This window comes from Mobula hypostoma, chromosome 1 (genome assembly GCF_963921235.1).
Source record: "Mobula hypostoma chromosome 1, sMobHyp1.1, whole genome shotgun sequence".
Taxonomy (NCBI): Eukaryota; Metazoa; Chordata; class Chondrichthyes; order Myliobatiformes; family Myliobatidae; genus Mobula; species Mobula hypostoma.
Window position 1 is genome coordinate 231695384 of NC_086097.1, and position 21963 is coordinate 231717346.

Below are 21963 nucleotides of genomic sequence, written 5' to 3' on the forward strand. Positions count from 1 at the left end.
TTTACTGTGGAGGGCATTCTGACCGATTATGTCATGTTCTGGTATAAAGTCCGCAGTGCGCAGGATCACAAGGGGCTACGTAGGGTGTGGACTCAGCCAGCTTCGTCACAGGCACAACTGTCCCACCACTGAGGATGTCATCGAGACAGTGCCTCATGAAGTGGCATCCATCACTCAGGACCCTCACCATTGGGACGTGCCCTCTTCTCGTTAAAACTTCAAGGAGGAGGTACAGTAGGGCAAAGACCAACATTGAACAATTCAGAAGCAGTTTCTTCCCCTCTGCCACCAGATTTTTTAAAGGTCTATGAACCCATAAATACAATCTCAATATTCCTTTTTTGCACAATTTATGTATTTTTCTAATTTATAGTAAGTTTTGTGTAACTTATAGTCATTTTTGTGTTATTTATAGTAATTTTTGTACTGTATTGCTGCCAGTAAACAACACACAGTATTTTACATCATCTAAGTCGGTGATAATAAATCTGATTCTGATTATTTTATATTTATTTTGATAACTTATTTACCCAGGTTGCTCGTCGACAAGGGATGATCAAGTATCGCCAGCATTCCTTCAGGATAGTTCAAGGTTACAGTCCTGAAGTGATGAAGGAACGACTGACTTTTAAACCTCTAATGTCGGAATGCTATCAAAAAAATCTCAAACCGGCACTATTGTATCCTGCACGTCTCAGAATCTCTCTTCCCGATGGAAATTGTCGTGTTTTCCATTCTACAACTGCTGCCCGAAGCTTTTTGGATGATAAGTTCCCTTCTGATACCCTCTCTTAATCTGTGTTGGGTGCTTCCAGCACCAATTTTTTTTTCTTCTGGTGTTTTCTTTATAAAATGAACCTCTTATTATCGCGCGATGAAGGTTTATTTTAAGTCTAAGATTTTTGTTCTCTATTTACTACTATAGTTGTTATTCTATAACTTATATAGAATATTTATCTTCTGTAAATTAACATCAGTTTTCTTTTGGTTAACCTTTTGTTTTAACTTTTCCTTTTTCGCTATTATTTATGATATGATTCGACAATCATTTTTAGTTATATGTTTCCTACTTTTGGTTTTCGCATAATCAAAATGGCGACTTGTCTTTCTTTTTGTTTAGCCTCCTTTGTTTCTTTTTCGGGACGCCATGTTCCTATGCTTCTTCTTCCCATAATCCTCCTTTCATTTTGGAAGCGATTTTTTATTTATTCGTTTATAACTAATTATATGTACTGACTTTTTAAATTTATATATTTTACTAATTTTTATTATGTAGATTAATTATTATACTGGTTATTTTTTACATGCATTAGTTTCTGGGAGATCTTTTATTTAACATATATTTTTGGAGTTGCCCCCTGCAGAAATAGGGTTAGAATTAGTTTTAGTTAGAGCTTCCTTCAGCCATTTCTGGCTTAGTTCGGGGTTCTTGGGGATGGGGGGTGGGTCAGTCCTTTTCTTTTTTAATTTTTTCTATTGGGCTGCTTCAGAACTACCAAGATGTCCGCAGTGTCGGGATTTCTGGTTCCTCTCTAATCATGTATTCCTCTTCCGGTTCTATGAGTTCACATTGTGGTTAACCCTTTTCTTACCAAAGGGTTAACTCTTAATTATGGCTCATACTATTAATTTTGTTTCTTGGAACACAAATGGTTTAAACCATCCTATAAAACGGAAAAAGGTTTTCAAAGTGTTCCAAAGACTGAATGATCATATTATTTTTGCACAAGAGACTCATGTAAGGAAAGAGGATAATCAATGCTTCTTTAAGTTTTGGAAAGATTAACAATACCACTCAAATGCTCAAGCTAAAATTAAAGGAGTTTCAATTTTTATTGATCCTTCAATTACATTTATTCATCAAGACATTATTTCGGATCCTAATGGCAGATTTTTGTTAATTACTGGGGTACTTTTAATAAAAAGGTCGCTATGGTGAATGTTTATGCTCCGAATGTGGATTACCCTGAATTTTTTAAACAATTATTCACTTCCTTTCCTAACTTAAACGAGTATATGTTGATAATGGATGGTGATTTTAATTTATGTCTGAATCCCATGTTGGACAGATCTATAGCTAGTCCGGCTTTACCTAACAAGTCGGCTACTATTATTAATTCTTTTATGTTGGATTCTGGGATTTTAGAAATTTGGAGATTTCTATATCCAAATGACAAGGAATTCTCCTTTTTTTCACATGTTCACCGTTCTTTTTCCCGAATTGATTATTTTTTGATTGACTCTCGTTTGATTCCAGATGTACTTGATTGTAATTATGATAGTATTGTTATTTCAGATCATGCTCCACTGAAACTTTCCATCAAGTTAATGGACACCTCTTGTACTAGCCGACAATGGCGATTTAACCCTATTTTGCTTCAAGATCAAGATTTTGTCAAATTTATAAAGGAGCAGATCGATTTCTTTTTTTCAACTAATACTACGGACGAAGTTTCCAATGGAACTGTTTGGAATGCCTTTAAAGCTTATATCCGTGGTCAGATCATTTCCTATTTGGCTGGTTTGAAAAAACGTGTTAACAATGAAGTACTTTTGTTGGTTGATAAAATTAAAGAAGTCGATAAAAAATATGCTATTTCTCCCAGTAAGGAGCTGTACAAACATAGAGTTGAACTCCAATTGGAACATAGTTTATTATTAACATCCTCCATCACAAATCAATTAATGAGAACTAGGAGTGATTTTTATATTCATAGTGTTAAATCGGGTAAATTACTGGCTAACCATTTGAAATTCGATTTGGTTAAACGTCAAATTACTAAGATTCGTAAACAGGATGATACTTTCACGGTGGATCATGCTGGGATAAATCAAACCTTTCAAGAATTCTATACCTCTTTATATCACTCTGATTTTCCTCATGACTCTAATTTTATGCATGACTTTTTAAGTAAATTGAGTTTTCCGAAATTATCACCCAAAGAGTCCCTATCATTAGAAACTTCCATTTCAGAGGAAGAAATAATAACTGCAATCTCATCTTTGAATTCTGGTAAAGCACCCGGTCCGGATGGGTTTACAGTGGAATTTTTAAAATTTTTTTCCTCCATTCTTTCCTCTAAGTTGTCTAGAATATTCAAGGAAGCAATCAGCTTAGGTAAATTACCACAATCGTTTTATGAAGCCTCTATTTCCTTAATTCTTAAAAAGAATAAAGATTCTACTGATTGTACATCATACAGACCGATATCTCTTTTGAATGTAGACTCTAAAATTTTTTCAAAAATTCTAGCAACTAGATTGGAGAAGGTGTTACCTCAAATTATTTCTATGGATCAAACCGGATTCATTAAGAATCGCTATTCATCCTTTAATATTAGGAGGTTAATGAATATTGTTTATACCCCTTCATTTACCACCCCGGAATGTATTATCTCTTTAGATGCTGAGAAAGCTTTTGACAGAGTCGAATGGCCTTATTTATTTAATGTTCTTGAGAAATTTAATTTTAATTTGACATTTATATCTTGGATTAAATTGTTATATTACTCCCCGGTAGCCTCGGTTTGTACAAATAATTATAGATCTCCCTTTTTTCGTCTTTTTCGTGTCACTAGGCAAGGTTGCCCTCTTAGTCCTTTGCTATTTAATATTGCTCTTGAACCTTTAGCAATTGCTATTCGTAACTCGCCAAATATTGTTGGTATTACCCGTGGGAACGAAATACATAAGTTATCATTATATGCAGATGATTTGCTGCTATATATCTCTAACCCGGAGAAGTCAATTCCTGCTATTTTAGATTTGTTAGCTCAATTTAGTAACTTCTCTAGTTATAAATTGAATCTTAATAAGAGTGAATTATTCCCTTTAAATAAGCATGTACCTATTTATCGATTTTTACCATTTAAACTGGTTAATGATTCATTTATATATTTAGGGATAACAATTACGAAAAAATATAAAGATTTATTTAAAGCTAATTTTTTACCTTTAATTGATCAGATTAAATTGTTATTTACCAAATGGTCGCCAATCTCTTTGTCTTTGATTGGTCGGATTAATGCTATTAAGATGATCATTTTGCCTAAATTTTTGTATATATTCCAATCAGTCCCAATTTTCATCCCAAAATCTTTTTTTGATAATGTAGATTCAAAAATTTCCTCATATATTTGGCAGAATAAAAATCCTAGGTTAGGTAAAAGGTATTTACAGAAGTCTAAAAAGGAGGGAGGGCTTGCCCTCCCGAATTTTAGATTCTATTATTGGGCAATTAATATTCAATATTTAAAATTTTGGTTACGAGATCTGGATGTATCTTTAAACCCTCACTGGGTAAATCTTGAATCTAATTCATTACAAGGGCTTTCCTTGGGTTCGGTTTTAGGAACTTCACTTCCTTTTACTTCTTTTAAATTATATAAACAAATGAATAACCCAATAGTTAAGCATACTTTACGTATATGGTTTCAATTTCGAAGATTTTTTGGGTTTAATCAATTTATCCTAGCAAGCCCTATCTTGTCAAACTTTCTTTTTCAACCTTCCACGATGGATCAAGCCTACTCTGATTGGAAAATTAAAGGTATAATATCTTTTCGCGATTTAGTTATGGATAATTGTTTTATGTCTTTTGATCAACTTTCTAATAAATATAACTTACCCAGATCTCATTTTTTCAGATATTTACAGATTAGGAACTTTTTAATTACTGTTTCCCCTAATTTCCCACATCCATATCCAACGGATATTTTTGAAAAAATTTTAGATTTAAATCTCTCTCAGAAAAGTGTTGTAGCAATTATATATAATATAATTATGAATCTATGTCCTGATGCTTCTAATAAAATTAAAGCTGACGGGAAAGAGAACTTGAGATTACTATACCGACTGAAAAATGGAAAAAAATTCTTCAGTTGGTGAATTCATCCTCTGTGTGTGCTAAACATGTGTTGATACAGTTTAAAGCAGTGCACAGGGCTCACATGTCCAAAGATAAACTATCTCGTTATTACTCTTATATTAATCCAATATGTGACAGATGTCATTTCGAGATAGCTTCTCTAACCCACATGTTTTGGTCATGTCCCCTGTTGCAGAAATATTGGAAAGATATTTTTGATATTATTTCAACGGTTTTAAATATAGACTTACAACCGCATCCAATTACTGCTATTTTTGGACTACCAATGATAGATTTAAATAATTTAACCTCTTCATCACGAAGAATGATTGCATTTCTTACTTTAATGGCCAGAAGGTCTATTTTATTGAATTGGAAAGAAATTAATCCTCCTAAGGTATTTCATTGGTTTTCACAAACTATGCTGTGTTTGAATTTGGAGAAAATTAGAAGTGCAGTTTATGACCCTTCCATCAAGTTTGAAAAAACTTGGAGGCCATTCATTCAGCATTTTCACTTAATGTAATATCTTTATTTTCAAACCTATTCTATTTCTCTGTATTGTTGTTGGAGGGGAATGGAGTCGTTGGCACTGAGGTTTTCTTCTTTTTCATTTTTAAGTTCTTAGATTTGCCCAAGTCTTTTAGTTTAGTTGATTAATTTTGTCTTTCTTTTGGGTTGGGGTTTTCTTTTTGATTTTGGTTTTTTTTTCTTCTTCATGTTTTTTTTTAGTTTTTTTTGATCTGTTTTATCCGTTGTTAGTTTTGCATGATTGGGAGTTTTGTCAAATTTCAATATTGGACTTTACAATTACTGTTTGTAAGTGTAACAATTTATCTCCTATTATTTGTATCATTGCTATGTTTTGTTTATATATTCTAAAATTAATAAAGAGATTGAAAAAAAAAGAAAGATAACTTATTTACCTAATTGCCTCAATATTTTTAAGTGGACAGAATTTTTGACCACCACACATGAAGTTCGCCACACAGCCAAACCCCACGTCACAATTGAGTTTCCGAAGTGATGTTCAATCAGCTGATTGCAAAGAATTTAAAGGCCAAGCATTTGGAGGACAGACCATAATCAACAGAGCACTGATGATATCTCCTCGCACGGTGATGAAATGTTTGCAAATAAACTGCCAAGATCGGAGAACAACTCAACCCAACTGTTAACCACGCAAGGTACACATTTTCCGAATTATTTCTAAGCACTTTCTCTTTGTTGGCTGGATACCTAACTTAATACATTAATACATATGCAATATTAAACAAATTCTCTGCCTCACTGCAGATTAAAACTGATGATTGGGCCTTCAAGGTAGGCTTGATTTGACAGGACGAAGAGGAACAAGGTGATGCGTACATGAGATTGAGGATTTGTTTGCCACTTTGCTGGTTCAGTTGTCTTCTAAACATCACTGTGGTACTGTCCCTCCAGGTTACGTCATTCTTTCACGCTGTAGAGATACTTTGGGAAAATAGGCAAAATGGGTGAAAAATGAGTGATGCTGGATCTTGTAGGATCATTTAAATCTATAGTGCAAAAAGGAGGACTATTTAGCCATTATACCCGTGACGGTTAAAAACTTGACCTTAGGTTAATCTCACTTCAAAGACCTTGGATGATAGGTCTGTAGGTTCCAATTTCCACTCTTCGTAAATGTGGACAAGTTTATTTCCTCCACTTTCAGGCAGCTCAAATTACATAATTATTTCTATCCTTGCTACCCTCTTTTCCTTCTATCAATTAACTTAAAAATTAAGTCCGGAGTAATTAGAATCATAGACTCAGACCCTTCAGCCAATCTAGTCCATGCCAAACTGTTATCTTGCCTTGAGCCATTGACCCGCACCTAGCCCATAGCCCTCCATATCCCTCCCATCCATGTACCTACCCAAATTTCTCTTACATGTTGAAATTGAACACAAATCTTCCACTTCTGCTGGCAGCTTGTTCCACACCTGCACCACACTCCGAGGGGAAGAAGATTCCCCTCAGATTCCCCTGAAATAATTCACTCTCAACTCTTAAACGATAACCTGTAGTGCTATTCTCATCCAATCTCAATGGAAAAAGCCTGCATGCATTTCCCCTATCTATACTCTTCATAGTTTGTCCTTCAATCTCTGCTGTGGGAACTAGCATCCTGCCTCGGCCTCTCATATCATTGTATGTTTCAGCCACATCTCCACTCAGTTTTCTTTTGTCCCAAGGAAATCAAGCTCATCTGTGCTCTCTGAAATTTTCTAACACCAGCAGCCTCCCCTACAGCATAGTAAACAGGATTATATACAGTTTCATCCCCTTCCGTCACTATTCCCTTTCGATTCATTCAGCTTCTCTTCCCTCATCCTCATCCTCCTCCTCCTCTCTCAATAAACTCACCTGCACACACCATTTCATCTCAATTCATTCCCCCTCACTACTTCACCCCTCCTAGTTCCTTCCTCTTGCTTCAGTTCTCTACCCCCTTTGACAACCCCAGCCACTCAGTTCTCTCCCCATTCACCCTACCCCCCTCCATCAGCTCCTACCCCGACAGTCACAATCCTCCCTTCACTTTCTCAGCAAAATCCACAGCACTCAGCTCCTTGCCCAGCACTAAATTCCCCACTTGGCAACCCATCTATTCTGAGATTGGTGGACAATCACTCTAAGACTGGGCACCGCATAGTGTAATGGTTAACATGATGCTATTACAGTTCAAAGTTCATAGAACATAGGACATAGAATAGTACAGCACAGTACAGGCCCTTCGGCCCACAATGTTGTGCCCACTCTTAAAACCTGCCTCCCATATAACCTCCACCTTAAATTCCTCCATATACCTGTCTAGTAGTCTCTTAAACTTCACTAGTGTATCTGCCTCCACCACTGACTCAGGCAGTACATTCCACGTACCAATCACTCTCTGAGTAAAAAACCCTCCTCTTACATCCCCCTTGAACTTCCCACCCCTTATCTTAAAGCCATTTCCTTTCGTATTGAGAACTGGTGCCCTGGGGAAGAGGCGCTGGCTATCCACTCTATCTATTTCTCTTAATATCTTGTATACCTCTATTATGTCTCCTCTCATCTTCCTTCTCTCCAAAGAGTAAAGCCCCCAGCTCCCTTAACCTCTATTCATAATCCATACTCTCTAAACCAGGCAGCATCCTGGTAAATCTCCTCTGTACCCTTTCCAATGCTTCCACATCCTTCCTATAGTGAGGTGACCAGAACTGGACACAGTACTCCAAGTGCGACCTAACCAGTGATTTATAGAGCTGCATCATTACCTCGCGACTCTTAAACTCTATCCTTCGACTTATGAAAGCTAACACCCCATAAGCTTTCTTAACAACCCTATCTACCTGTGAGGCAACTTTCAGGGATCTGTGGACATGTACCTCCAGATCCCTCTGCTCCTCCACACTACCAAGTATCCTGCCATTTACTTTGTACTCTGCCTTGGAGTTTATCCTTCCAAAGTGTACCACCTCACACGTCTCTGGGTTGAACTCCATCTGCCACTTCTCAGCCCACTTCTGCATCCTATCAACGTCTCTCTGCAATCTTCGACAATCCTCTACATTATCCACAACACCACCAAACTTTGTGTTGTCTGCAAACTTGCCAACCCACCCTTCTACCCCTACATCCAGGTTGTTAATAAAAATCACGAGAAGTAGAGGTCCCAGAAGGTTCAAGGTTCAAAGTAATTTTTTTTATTGAAGTACACATACATCACCACATACAACCCTGAGACCTCTTTTCTTGTGCATATTCACAGTAAATACAGGAAACACAATAGAATTAATGAAGGACCACACCAGCAGAATGACCAAACAACCAATGTGTAAAAGGCAACAAGAAACGTGTGCAAATACAAAAAGAAAGGAAAAGAGAAATAATAAAAAAAGAAGCAATAAATATTGAGAACATGAGATGAAGAGTCCTTGAAAGAGAGTCTATAGGTTGTGGGAACAGTTCAGGGATGGAGTTCCAGAGTTTGGAGTTCAACTCCAGCGCCAACTGTGATGAGTTTGTACGCTCTCCCTGTGAACTGCATGGGTTTTCCCCAGGTGATCCAGTTTCCTCCCACAGTGCAGAGATGTACTGGTTAGTAAGTTAATTGGTTATTGTAAATTGTCCTGTGACTAGACTAGCGTTAAATAGATGCGTTGCTGGTCGGTACTGCTCATTGGGCTGGAGAAGCCTGTTCTGCGCTGTATCGCTACGTGAATAAATGAATAAAGATCCCTTAATGCTCTGCACCTCTTCGTATCCAACAATTTATCATATGATCCTTGGTCTTGTTTCCCTTCACCTAATGTATTACCTCACACTTTCCTGATTTGAATTCCAGTTGCCTCTTCTATGTCAGCCTAACCAGTCTGCTTGTTGCTAAGAACTTTCTGCACACACAAAATGCTGGAGGAACTCAGCAGGCCAGGTAGCATCTATGGAAAAGAGTACCATCAATTTTTCGGGCCTTTCCAGCATTTTGTGTGTGTTGCTTGGATTTCCAGCAACTGCACATTTTCTCTTGTTTGTGATTTGATCACACACTGCCAGTTGGGACCCAATCATGTAAGATCAAATCATTTATATGTATCATTAAAAGAAAGATAGAACTAAACCAGATAAGATGATAGAAATGATTATTAATATATCTCACCACATCTTTTCAAACCCAGAGGAACAAGTAACAACATTGCCTCTGCTTTCTTCATGAACACAACAAAAGTTGCAAACATTAATCAATGAGCAGATGGATTTTTATTTTAAGAGGTGCAATTTCCTAGCCATTTTATCTTTTAATTTCTCATTAATGAATTCGTTGCAGGCCTGTGGGATTGGGAAAGTCAATTCAGCGTTTTGTGGATACCATCCTGTCACCTTACTTGATGTTAATTTTACATAAACATATGCAAGAATTTTAAGAAGCAGACTCCTGCTATCTGTTAGTTGCGGCAGCATGTTAAAACACATTTTACTACCACTTGGAGTGACTTGGGTAAAGTTCAATCCAGGTATCACACAGATAATTAACAGATCTTGCCCTGTTTACACTGCAGGCTCACCAGGGTACACTGGGTTGTTGATAACGCTGTGGTGACGGACAGACACCAGCAGGATGATATCAAGCACATCTGACTCTACCTTATTAGTAATCTATATCGCCGAGTAAAGGCGATGCCTTTTGGGACAGAGTCTAGAAATTATTGGCATTTCCGTGTCTGAAACCTGCTGGGCCGCACGGTAGTGTAGTGGTTAGCACAACTGCTTTACAACGCCAGCGGCTACCCGATCGGGGTTTGATTGCCGTCGTTGTCTGTATTGGAGTTCTGCCTGTGACCACCTCGGCTTCCTTCCACGTTCCAAAGATATCCAGTTGGGGCCGGTGAGCTGTGGGCATGCTACGTTTTGGCAGGAAGCGTGGCCACACTTGCCCCCACCACTATCCTCACTGACTGGATTTGATGCCAACTATTCACTTCACTGTACGTTTCGATGCACGTGTGACAAACAAAGCTAACCATTAATTTTTAATCAATTGATTACTCTGTGGGTAGGGCACAAGTCTAATGCCTGCTGTCGGTTTCACGCAGGCTCAGTGGAACTCACACTGGACCGACAACATTTTAAAGCACATCTTAGGATATTTTGCAATGATTTCACTTTATATCATGTAAATGAAAGTTAAAATATGTAACTATTTTAGGAAGAATCCCTGGAATATACAGTACATAGCTTATTTTCTGCTATTTAAGATATGCTAAAGATCTGTAGTGTACATTTCAGCCTTTACATAGGCTAGTACTGTGAGCCATAGCACATGCCCAGTGTTTAGTACAAATGAACAGCAAATTGCTTAGTGGAGTCTTTCAAACTAACAGGGATGTTGGCTAAGAGAACTGGGAATTCTTCACCCTCCATAACCTGTTAGGCACTAATGAATTTCAAGGCAAATGTCCGTTTAGGGCAGTCACTGACTAACTCCTCCACTGAGAACTCAGTGAAGAGGACCCTATGAGATGTCTGTGCTTGAGTAAGGATGACCTCACCCATACCTACCACTTAGAGCAGCCACAGCCAGCCTCATGCAGAGCAAGGTCCGTGACTGCCAAATTGCTAGTTATAAATTGCAGGTTCATAAACGTAAAGGAATTCTGCAGATGCAGGAAATCCAGAGCAACGCCCACGAAGTGCTGGAGGAACTCAGCAGGTCAGGCAGCATCTATGAGAGGAATCCAAGCTCATGAACTCCATGATGGAATGGGAACTATTTGCAACATCTTACAACTTGCAGTTCCCTGGGTCATTGAAGAGCTCTTTTTAGATCATGAGAACACTCAGTCCTCTTTTATTGTCATTTAGAAATGCATACATGCATTAAGAAATGATACAATGTTTCTCCGGAGTGATATCACAGAAAACAGGACAAACCAAAGACTAACACTGACAGAACCACATAATTATAACATATAGTTACAGCAGTGCAAAGCAATACCATAATTTGATGAAGAACAAACCATGGGCACGGTAAATAAAGTCTCAAAAGTCCCGAGTTGATCGCCTCCCGAGTCCCCGATAGCGGCGGCAAAAGGGAGAAACTCCCTGCCATAAACCTCCAGGCACCGTCAACTTGTCGATACCTTGGAAGCAGCCGACCACAGCTGACACTGAGTCCATCCGTCCGAAAGCTTTGAGCTTCTGACCAGCCTCTCTGATACAGCCTCCCGAGCGCCATCCTCTGCCGAGCGCCTTCAATCTTGCCCCGGCCGCTGAAACATGCAGAGCCGAGGATTTCGGGTCCTTCTGCTCCGGAGATTCCAGTTACCACACAGCAGCAGCGGCAGCGAAGCGGGCATTCCAGAAGTTTTCCAGATGTTCCTCTGCACTCTCACGTCTGTCTCCATCAAATCAGGATTGTGTACGGCACCCTACTTGACAAATAACAGACATCACCACCGAAGTGGCTGCGTGTGCTGCCGTCGCACTGCCATCTTCTCCTCCTCCTCCTTTCAAGGAAAGAATGGACAAACTCCTTACTGACAGCCGCTGGAATCAAACCCGATCTTATAGCCAACACCATAGAGAGTTGCGCTAACCACTAAGTTACTTCCTATTCCATATGCTACCGTGCTGCCTTATAACCATGGCAAGGAAGGTTTTACAAACACATAATGCATATAGAATTTAACTATGTTCATAAAGCCCCCACCTGCATGAATTCCATTCTATTCCCACACTCATCTGTACAAGGGATAATGTGCAATGACCGATTAAACTACAAACCAGTGCACCTTTGTGATGGAGCTTGGGAGAAATCCACATGGGCTCAGGGAGAACAGGGAAACTCCACGTAGACAGCTCCAAAAGCCAGGATTGAATTCTGGTTGTTGGACCTAAGAGGCCAATGCTCTATTAGCTGTGCCGGTCTAGAACCCCACAAAATGCAAGATTCCTTTTGTAAAATGGATTACTTTTTCCCCATGCAAAAAAAAAGATAAAAGGATCCATAATTGTTGATTGAATAGGATGGAGAAGCGTTTCCAATTGGTGTAATAATATGAGCCATTGATAGTGTGCATTGCAAATTCATCTTGCCTGATAAAGGGCAACGCACACAAAATGCTGGAGGAACACAGCATAATGGTGGGAGATTGCAGAACTCTGAGAAGCAGAGGAAACCGGGTGTTTCAGTGCTCGGCTTGTAACAGGTCAATATGCAGCTGCAACACAAAATTAGGAAAGTAGTCCCCAGCACATCCTTAGGCCATGTTGGTTGTTAATGCGAACGACACATTTCACTGTATGTTTTGATGATCATGTGATATGTCAATCAAGATTCAAAGTTTCAAAGTACATTTATTATCAACGTATGTATACCTTGAGATTTGCTTTCTTCCAAGCATCCACAGAACAAGCAAACCCCGTAGAACCCATTAAAACAAAAGACCATCGAACACCCAATGCGCAGAGAGGAAAAAGAAGTTCAAAAGCTCGACTCCAAATCTGAATCCCCACTGAGAGTCAAGACCAGAGGAGGGCTTTCAAGGACAGAGGGGCAGAGTTCTTTATTTCATCAAACATTGCACCACATGACACAATCTCTGTGTGACCCCTGTGCCGCCAAGTCTGAGTAGGCTGCACTATAACTTGGAGATTTTGAGCAGATTGAAAAACTCCGATGAGTCCTATGTCACAGTGGCAATGAAGCTACCCAGACGTACAACTTCATTGGAGTGTACCAGCATTCTGAGTTTTTTATTATAAAAGTTAAATTAAAGTTCTCTCTTCATTTGGAAACTTTAATTGGGTCTTCTAATAAAAGAGCTGACATTCCACTGTACCTTTTGTTTGCAATTTAACGGCGATATCAGAACTTTGCACGGCAGCAAGTTGCAAGCTGTAGGCATCACAAGGTCACACACGTGCATGCTCGGTGACGCTTTGCCAGGCTTCTTATCTGCAATGTAACAAGTACCAAGGTCACTCTGTTTTGTTAGCAGCCGATCCAGTTGAGAAGCAAAACTTCATGGAGATTGCAGTCTCTGCCAAAGACATAACAGTAATTTCAAAATGAGACAAAGTAAGATGAACTGTAAACAAAGAAAAAAAATAAGAACATTTCTATTATGTTAAAGATCAGATGTTGGGGTTATGCTGGTGCAAGCTCAATTTAATTTCAAGATAACTCCATAGTTCTAAACTATTTGCTCTAATGAATTGGAGTGCAAAGCGAGGAGATGACTAAGTTGAATGCCGATGTTATATTTAATGATTAACAATTCACCAGAAATGGTCCGTAACCTGGAAGCAGACCGACACATGGCCTCAATTATTCGCTGTATAATTCCATTTCATACTGTAATTAACACCAAAACCAAAGATAACAAACCCTCTCTGTGAAACTTGGGAAGCAAACTACGGATAAATAGGATGAGCTCCTGAGAGAATTAAAGGTAGAACCGAATAAAATAAAATAGCTGAAGAAATGTATAATAAAAGGATATCCCTCCGAGCAGGGGGCCGAGCAAGAACATGACAGCAGAATAAAAAAATTGAAAACAATTAAGGAGAAAGCAGATAATGCAAGTTAAAAAAATCTTCAGATGTGGATATCAGTAAGATTGAAAGAGTACAGAGTAAATTTACAAGGATGTTGCTGGGACTGGATGACCTGAGTTATAGGGAAAACTAGGGAACGAGCTGCCATCTGACGTGGTAAATGCGGGCTCACTCTTAAGTTTTAAGAACAAATTCGATAGATACATGGATGGGAGAGGTCTGGAGGGCTATGGACTGGGTGCGGGTCAATGGGACTAGTGGAATAAAGTTTTGGCGCAGACTAGAAGGGCCGAATGGGCTGTTTTCTGTGCTGTAGTGTTCTATGGTTCTATGGAAAGGTTGAAAAGATTTGGACTTTATCCTCTGAAGTGCTAGAGAATTTGACAGATGGATACAAAATTATGAGGGATGTAAACAGGACAGATGCAAGCAGGCTATTTCCATTGAGGTTAGGTGAGACGAGAATTAGGGGTCATAGGTTAAGGGTGAAAGGTGAAATCTGTGGAATAACTCCTTCACTCAATGGATGGGGAGAGTGTGGAATGAGCTACCAGCGGAAGTGATGGGTGCAGGTTCGATTTAAATATTTAAGAGAAATTTGGATAAATACGTGACTGGAAGAGGTGTGAAAGGCAATGTTCCATGTGCAGGTCAATGGGACTGGGCAGGATAACAGTTCGGCATGGACTGACTGGGCCAAGGTGCCTGTTTCTGTGCTCTATGACCCTAGGTTGGAAATCTGAAATAATATTCGAAAACTCAATGGGTCTGGCAGCATCAGTGGAAAGAGAAACCAATCTAATGTTTTAGGTCCAGTAACCATTGTCAGATTTTGAGGAGAGACAGTCATGTCTCTCCTCATATCATTTAAGACTAATAAAATAATAATGAGCACAATGTAACAGTAAGGCCCTTTGTGCAAGGTATTCAAAATAATTCCTCTCTGTTCATGGATTCAGGAATCTGATACTTTAGAGGGTATTTTGGGTAGAAGTATTAGGAAGGATTGAAATGACAGTGGCAGTAAATTAATTCTATTCATTAGTCTTCCAAATGGGAGTCTATGTAAACAATAAAATATTTTTAATCAGTTCAGCTCCTGAATCACGGAAAAACCAGTAAAAGCCGATTTTGAAATGCTGAAAGACAGTAAAAGATGATTTTGAAGACGCCAGGCTTTCTTCTTGCTACCAGCATTGGGCAGAAGGTAAGGGAGCCTTAGATCCCACACCACCGGTTTCAGGAACAGTTACTACCCTACACCTATCAGGCTCCTGATATAGTGTGGATAACTTCACTCACCTCAACTCTGAATGGATCCCACAACCTACGGACTCACTTTCTGGGATTCGACAACTCATCCTCTCAGAGTCATTTATATAGTTTTTGTACAATTTGTCTTCTTTTGCACGTTGGTTGTTTGACAGCTTTTATTTATGTATAGTTTTTCATAAGTTCTATTGAATTTCTTCAGTCTTCTGTAAATGCCTGCAAGAAGATGAATCTGAAAGAAGTATATGCTGATATATTCATAATTTAATCATAAATTTTCTTTGAATTCGACTTTAATGAAAGGTTTTCTTTTATCTTTCAAGGGAAGAGTTTATGAAAACACAAACCTGGAAGAGAGCAACGAGCTATTTAGACAATATAAATTGTGAGTAGTTTATTTGTTTATAATTAGCAGATGGCACACAAAGACAAAATGTCCAGTGGATTAACTGAGCAATAAAAAACAAATAATGACTTTTTTCAGCCTGTTGGTGCAACCTTTGTCATTTTCGTAAGCTGACCAACGGTTAACCTCTGGCACAGTGAGGAGACCTCGGTAATTCTCTTGCTGCTTAACCCTTCCACTGATGGTCTGAAACAAACCTATCGCCGATAGCTTTAGAGAGAATTTCTGGTGAGATGCTCTTCTGACAAAAGATTACCCACCACATGTGTCCTTGCTCATTGATCTGGTGCCATTCTGCTTCTGGAATCTCCACCAAAAGCTGAGCACCCAGATACAAGGCTATGGGCCAAATATAGGTCAATAAGGCCAGCCTACATATGTACAGTGGTCATCATATAATAGTGGAATGAAGGGTCTTTTCCCATATGATATAACTTTGTGCACTTGTTCTGGTCACCTCACTATAGGAAGGAAGTGGAAGCATTGGAAAGGCTACACAGGAGATTTACCAGGATGCTGCCTGGTTTAGAGAGTATGCATTATGATCAGAGATTAAGGGAGCTAGGGCTTTACTCTTTGGAGAGGAGGAGGATGAGCGGAGACATGATAGAGGTATACAAGATATTAGGAGGAATAGACATAGTGGATAGCCAGTGCCTCTTCCCCAGGGCACCACTGCTCAATGCAAGAGGACATGGCTTTAAGGTAAGGGGTGGGAAGTTCAAGGGGGATATTAGAGGAAGGTTTTTTACTCAGAGAGTGGTTGGTGAGTGGAATGCACTGCCTGAGTCAGTGGTGGAGGCAGATACACCAGTGAAATTTAAGAGACTGCTGGACAGGTATATGGAGGAATTTAAGGTGGGGGGTTATATGGGAGGCAGGGTTTGAGGGTCGGCACAACATTGTGGGCCGAAGGGACTGTACTGTGCTGTACTATTCTATGTTCTATGTTGTCCCAGTCATGGTGCTGTAGCAAGCATAGGAAGGTAAGTTAAATTTACATTTATCTAAATTAGATTGAAAAGTTAAGTGTGAATAATTAAAATAAAATGATTTATTAAAAAGTTGAATATGTTCTTTTATTTAACTGTAAACATTAAGTAAAATGAAGTCCTGGCCAGCCGGTGGTGTAGTACCAACAGCACTGGACTTCGAGGTGGGTGGTTTGAATCCAGACGGCTTCTTGCGTGCTTTCCATCCACGCTGGATTGAGCATCAGCTGGCGACTCGGCCTCAGAAGGAACAGACAAAGTGCTCAAGAAATGGCAAGGTTGCCGCCCGATGTACCACAAGGTGTGGAGAGGAACAACAACAAAACCAGGTCCTGATGAGGGGCCTCGACCTAATTCGACTTTCCATAGTTGCTTGCCTGATCTAGGTGTAGGCCATGTGCTGTTCTCATTGCTGATATCAGGAAGGAAATACAGGAGCCTTAGGTCCCACACCACCAGTTTCAGGAACAGTTACTACCCTTCAACCACCAAGGTCTTGTACAAGTGTGGAAAACTTCACTCACCTCAACACTGAACTGATCACTGAATCCAACCTATGGACTCACTTCCAAGGCCTCTACAACTCATGATCTCAAAATTATTTATTTAGTTATTATTACACTTACTTTTGCTTTCACACAATTTGTTAGTCTTTATTTGTGTGTAGCTTTTCATTGATTCTATTGTACTTGTTTGTTCTACTGTGAATGCCAGTAAGAAAATTAATCTCAGGGTAGTTTTTAGCAACATTTACGTACTTTAATAATAAATTTACTCTGAATCTTGACCTGCTGAGTTCCTCCAGCATTTTGTGAGTTTTGTTTCTCATTCCCTTTGTTTTACTTAATGTTTATAGTTAACTCATATCACAAAAGTATAAAAAATAACTGTACTTTAAAAAAATAATTTTATTATAATTATTCAATAATTTAACTATTTTGTTCAATATATTGAACTGTTTATACATTCCTTTGGCTATCACAGATGTTTTGAAGTGGTTCATTATTTTTTGACCATAGCAGTGAGGCCTCTGAGATAATTGGATGTTCAAGGCCACAATATATAAAAGAGATTGCAGTTAGTTCAGGGAGGATGGGTGTGTGTGTGGGGGGTGGGGGTGAGTTGAGTTGGAGTATGGGGTAGGGATAGTGGCAAGGACAGGAAGATGGCTAGGCTATACTCGATCCAGCCCTATATTTTCTTTTGTTCAGCTGGCTTGACATCAAGGTTAGATCTGCTCCTATCATGCCATTTGGAATACTTGCTGAACAACCTGGCCAATAGAGTCACAAAATCAGGCCCTTTGGCCCATCTAGTATGTGCCAACCTGGTCTTCTGCCTAGTCCCATCTACCCACACCCAGATCATAAAGAAGTTCCCCTCAGAATTCTCTTAAATAATACATCTTTCAACCTAAACCTCTCATACTCATCTCATCCAATGTGAGGGGGAGAAGCCTGCACTCATTTACCCTACTCCCGCAACATCCATGTTATTTTTTCTGCATTCCTTCAAGCTAATTGATACCTTTCCTGTGGGTGGATGATCAAAACTGCATATAATATCCCAAATTCAGCCTCACCAATCTCAGCATAATGTCCTGACTCCTGTACTCAGTGCCCTGATTTATGAAGGCCATTGTGCCCAAAATTTTCTTTACAACCTTATCTACCTGTAATGTCACTTTCAAAGAGTTAGGAAGACTAAGCCTGCGCTGCTCCCTGTTACTATTGACGGTGAGGACGTGGATGTGGTGAGGACCTGGGTGTGCACCTGGATGACAGACTTGAGTGGAACACCAACACAGAGGCCGTGTACAAGAAGGGCCAGAGTCACCTTGACTTCCTGAGGAGACTGAGATCCTTTCGAGTACGGAGGCCACTCCTTCGCATGTTCTAAAAGTCTGTTGTTGCCAGTACAATCTTCTATGCAGTGGTGTGCTGGGGCAATGGCATCAACATGGGTGATGCTAACAGGCTCAATAAACACATTAGGAAGGCTGGCTCTGTTATAGGGGTCAAACTGGGCACACTGGAGGCTGTGGTAGAACAAAAGACCCTACGGAAAATCCTGGCAGTTCTGGACAATGTTTCTCACTCTCTGCATGCCATTTTGGTAGGAGAGAGAAGCACTTTTAGTAACAGACTAAGACAACTGCGTGGCTCCAAAGAGTGCAATATGAGGTCATTCTTACCCTCGGCCATTAGGCTCTACAATGAGTCAACCTATAGCTGGGAAAGTGATGATCCCCTCCTGTTGGACTGTTTGAGATAACTTTTTTATATTCTTTCTTATTTCTCTTCTAATATTTGATATTTGTATATCTGTGCACTTGTAATGCTACTGTGAGACTGTAATTTCCTTTGGGATCAATAAAGTATCTATCTGTATACAAGGTCTCTTTGTTCTACTGCACCTCCTCACAGCCTTATCATTCATTATGTAAATGCAACCCTGGTTCGTTCTTCCAAAGTGCAACACCTCACACTCGTCAGAATTGAATTCTACCTGCTATTTTTTAGCCCCTTTCCCCATCTAGTCGAGATCACACTGCAAACTTTAAAAGCCTTCCTGACTGTCCACGATTCCACCAACAAAATGTTATTTTTTATGCCAGTCCCATTTCTGAAGCAGAAGACATCAGATACCTTAATTGGTAAAGACAGGTTGTGAGAAACCACCCTGATCAGGATCTAATTTCTGCACAACGTAAAAGATTGACAGTTGACCTCAGCAACCTCGTTGCTGATGCCACTATCCAGAGAACTCTGCTGCAGCATATATATTGGGCACTGGTTAAACACCAAGCACTTTCTCAGCTAACAGCTCATGAGAAGAAATCAGAAGTGGGATGAATAAACTGGACTGGTCAAAGAACACTGAGGCTGTCTACAAGAAGGGTCAGAGCCATCTCTATTTCCTGAGGAGACTGAGGTCCTTTAACATCTGTCGGACGATGCTGAGGATATTCTACGAGTCTGTGGCGGCCAGTGCTATCATGTTTGCTGTTGTGTGCTGGGGCAGCAGGCTGAGGGTAGCAGACACCAACAGAATCAACAAACTCATTCGTAAGGCCAGTGATGTTGTGGGGATGGAACTGGACTCTCTCACGGTGGTGTCTGAAAAGAGGATGCTGTCCAAGTTGCATGCCATCTTGGTCAATGTCTCCCATCTTCTACATAATGTACTGGTTGGGCACAGGAGTACATTCACCCAGAGACTCATTCCACCGAGATGCAACACAGAGCGTCATAGGAAGTCATTCCTGCCTGTGGCCATCAAACTTTACAACTCCTCTCTTGGAGGGTCAGACACCCTGAGCCAATAGGCTGGTCCTGGACTTATTTACTGGCATAATTTACATATTATTACTTAATTATTTATGGTGTAACTGTAACAAAAACCAATTTCCCCCGGGATCAATAAAGTATGACTATGACTATGACTATGAATATCTAATACACTGGGAGATTTTATTTCATTTAAATGTTAATACATTAGCGTATTCAGGAAAGTGAACTGACTTTTTACATCACCTACTAAGATTCCTTGCAATCTAAGCAAAATGACATAGAATAGAGCAAACACAAACAGATTACTAACGTTGTTCTGCCATTTAAAAAGGCTCTACGAATAAACCAGGAAATTACAGGCCAGTGAGCCTGACATCAGCAGTTGGAAAGTTATTGGAAGGTATTCTAAGGAACCAGATATATAAACATTTGGATAGACAGGGACTGATTAGGGATAGTCAGCATGGCTTTGTGTGTGGTAGGTCATGTCCGACCAAACATATAGAATTTTTCAATGTAGTTACGAGGAAAGTTGATGAAGGCAAGACAGTGGATGTTGTCCACATGGATTTCAATGAAGGTTTGGCATGGAAGGTTGGACAAGAATGTTCAGTTGCTTGGTATTTAAGATGAGGTAGTAAAATGGATTAGACATTGGCTTTGCAGGAGAAGACAGAGAATGGTCGTAGATGGTTAAATCTGACTGGAGCCCCGTGACTAGTGTTGTGCAGCAGGGATTGACGCTGTGCCCATTGCTGTTCTTCACCTATATCAAAGATCTGGATGATAATGTGCTTAACTGAATCAGCAAATCTGTTGATGGCACCAAGATTGGGGACGTAGTGAATGGTGAGGAAGACTATCAGAGCTTGCAGTGGTATCTGGACCAACTGGAAAAATGGGCTGCAAAATGGCAGATGGAATTTGATACAGATAAGTGTGAGGTGTTGCCCTTTGGGAGAATCGGCCAGTGTAGGGCTTACACAATGAGTGGTAGAACAAACATGTGCATAGTTAATTAAAATGGTGTCACAGGTAGGTAGGGCCATAAAAAAAAGCTTTCAGCATATTGGCCTTCATAAATCAAAGTATTGAGTACAGGAGCTGGGATGTTATTTTGGAGTTGTGTAAGATGTTGGTGAGGCCTAATTTGGAGTACCGTATGCAGTTTTGGTCACCTACCTACAGAAAGATGTAAATAAGATTGAAAGAGTACAGAGAAAATTTACTAAGATGTTGCTGGGACTGGAGGACCTGAGTTAGAAGAAAATATTGAATAAGCTATAACTATATTCCCTAGAACATAGAATGTTGAGAGGAGACTTGATATAGAGGTATAAAAATTATGAGAGATATAGGAAGGGAAAATGCAAGCTGAGGTTGGCTGAGAGGAGAACCAGAGTTCATGGATTAAGGTGAAAGGTGAAATTTTTAAGGGAAACATGAGGGGAAATTTCATCCCTCAGAGGGTGGTGGGAGTGTGGAATGAGAGGCCAGTGCAAGGGATGGATTCAATTTTCATTTCAATGTTTAAGAGAAGTTTAGATAGGTACATGGACATGAGGGGTATGGAGAGATATGATCTGGGTGCAGGTCAATGGGACTAGGCAGTTTAAATGGTTTGGCACAGACTAGATGGGCTGAAGGGCCTGTTTCTGGGCTGTAGTTTTCTATGCCTCTGTGACTGCATACTAAATAAAGTACCTTCATGTTATCAGGAATTTGTAAGATTTTGCAAGGAGAGCTTTTGTGGGATGAGGTGATATTGATAGTCTAGGCCTTGGAAGCAAACAGTAATGAAGGGATCACTGCCAGCTTTGTGCTTGTCTGAGCTCTTTGTCTCCGAATACAATTTTTCTCATTCAGCCAATGGTCGGGCTGGTGTACTGAAGGTGGTGACGAATTTCAGCATTGATGTTTGCCATTGTCAAGAGATTTGGGAAATAGCCTATATTTAGGAGGGATCTCTCAGAAATTATGTACTGGGGACAGTTGCTAAAAGACTTGTACCCTATGGATATTGAACGTAAGGTCCATCTTTCCACATGCTTCAGTGAATGAGTCAAT

At 39.7% G+C, this 21963-nt stretch overlaps 1 long non-coding RNA gene across 2 annotated transcripts in view; it reads right to left on the minus strand.

Moving 5' to 3' along the window:
• Positions 1-8137: 8137 nt before the first annotated feature.
• The window catches only part of LOC134355703 (uncharacterized), a 110746-nt gene continuing 96920 nt past the window's right edge, over positions 8138-21963 (minus strand). Inside the window, exons 2-4 of one of the 2 annotated variants that reach the window (XR_010020162.1) lie at positions 15236-15421; positions 13216-13416; positions 8138-11880 (exon numbers count right to left, since the gene is read on the minus strand). This is a non-coding gene — a long non-coding RNA (uncharacterized LOC134355703). Of the gene's footprint in view, positions 11881-11945; positions 13417-15235; positions 15422-21963 lie in introns of those variants that run through there. The other variant, XR_010020161.1, reaches the window with a different exon arrangement.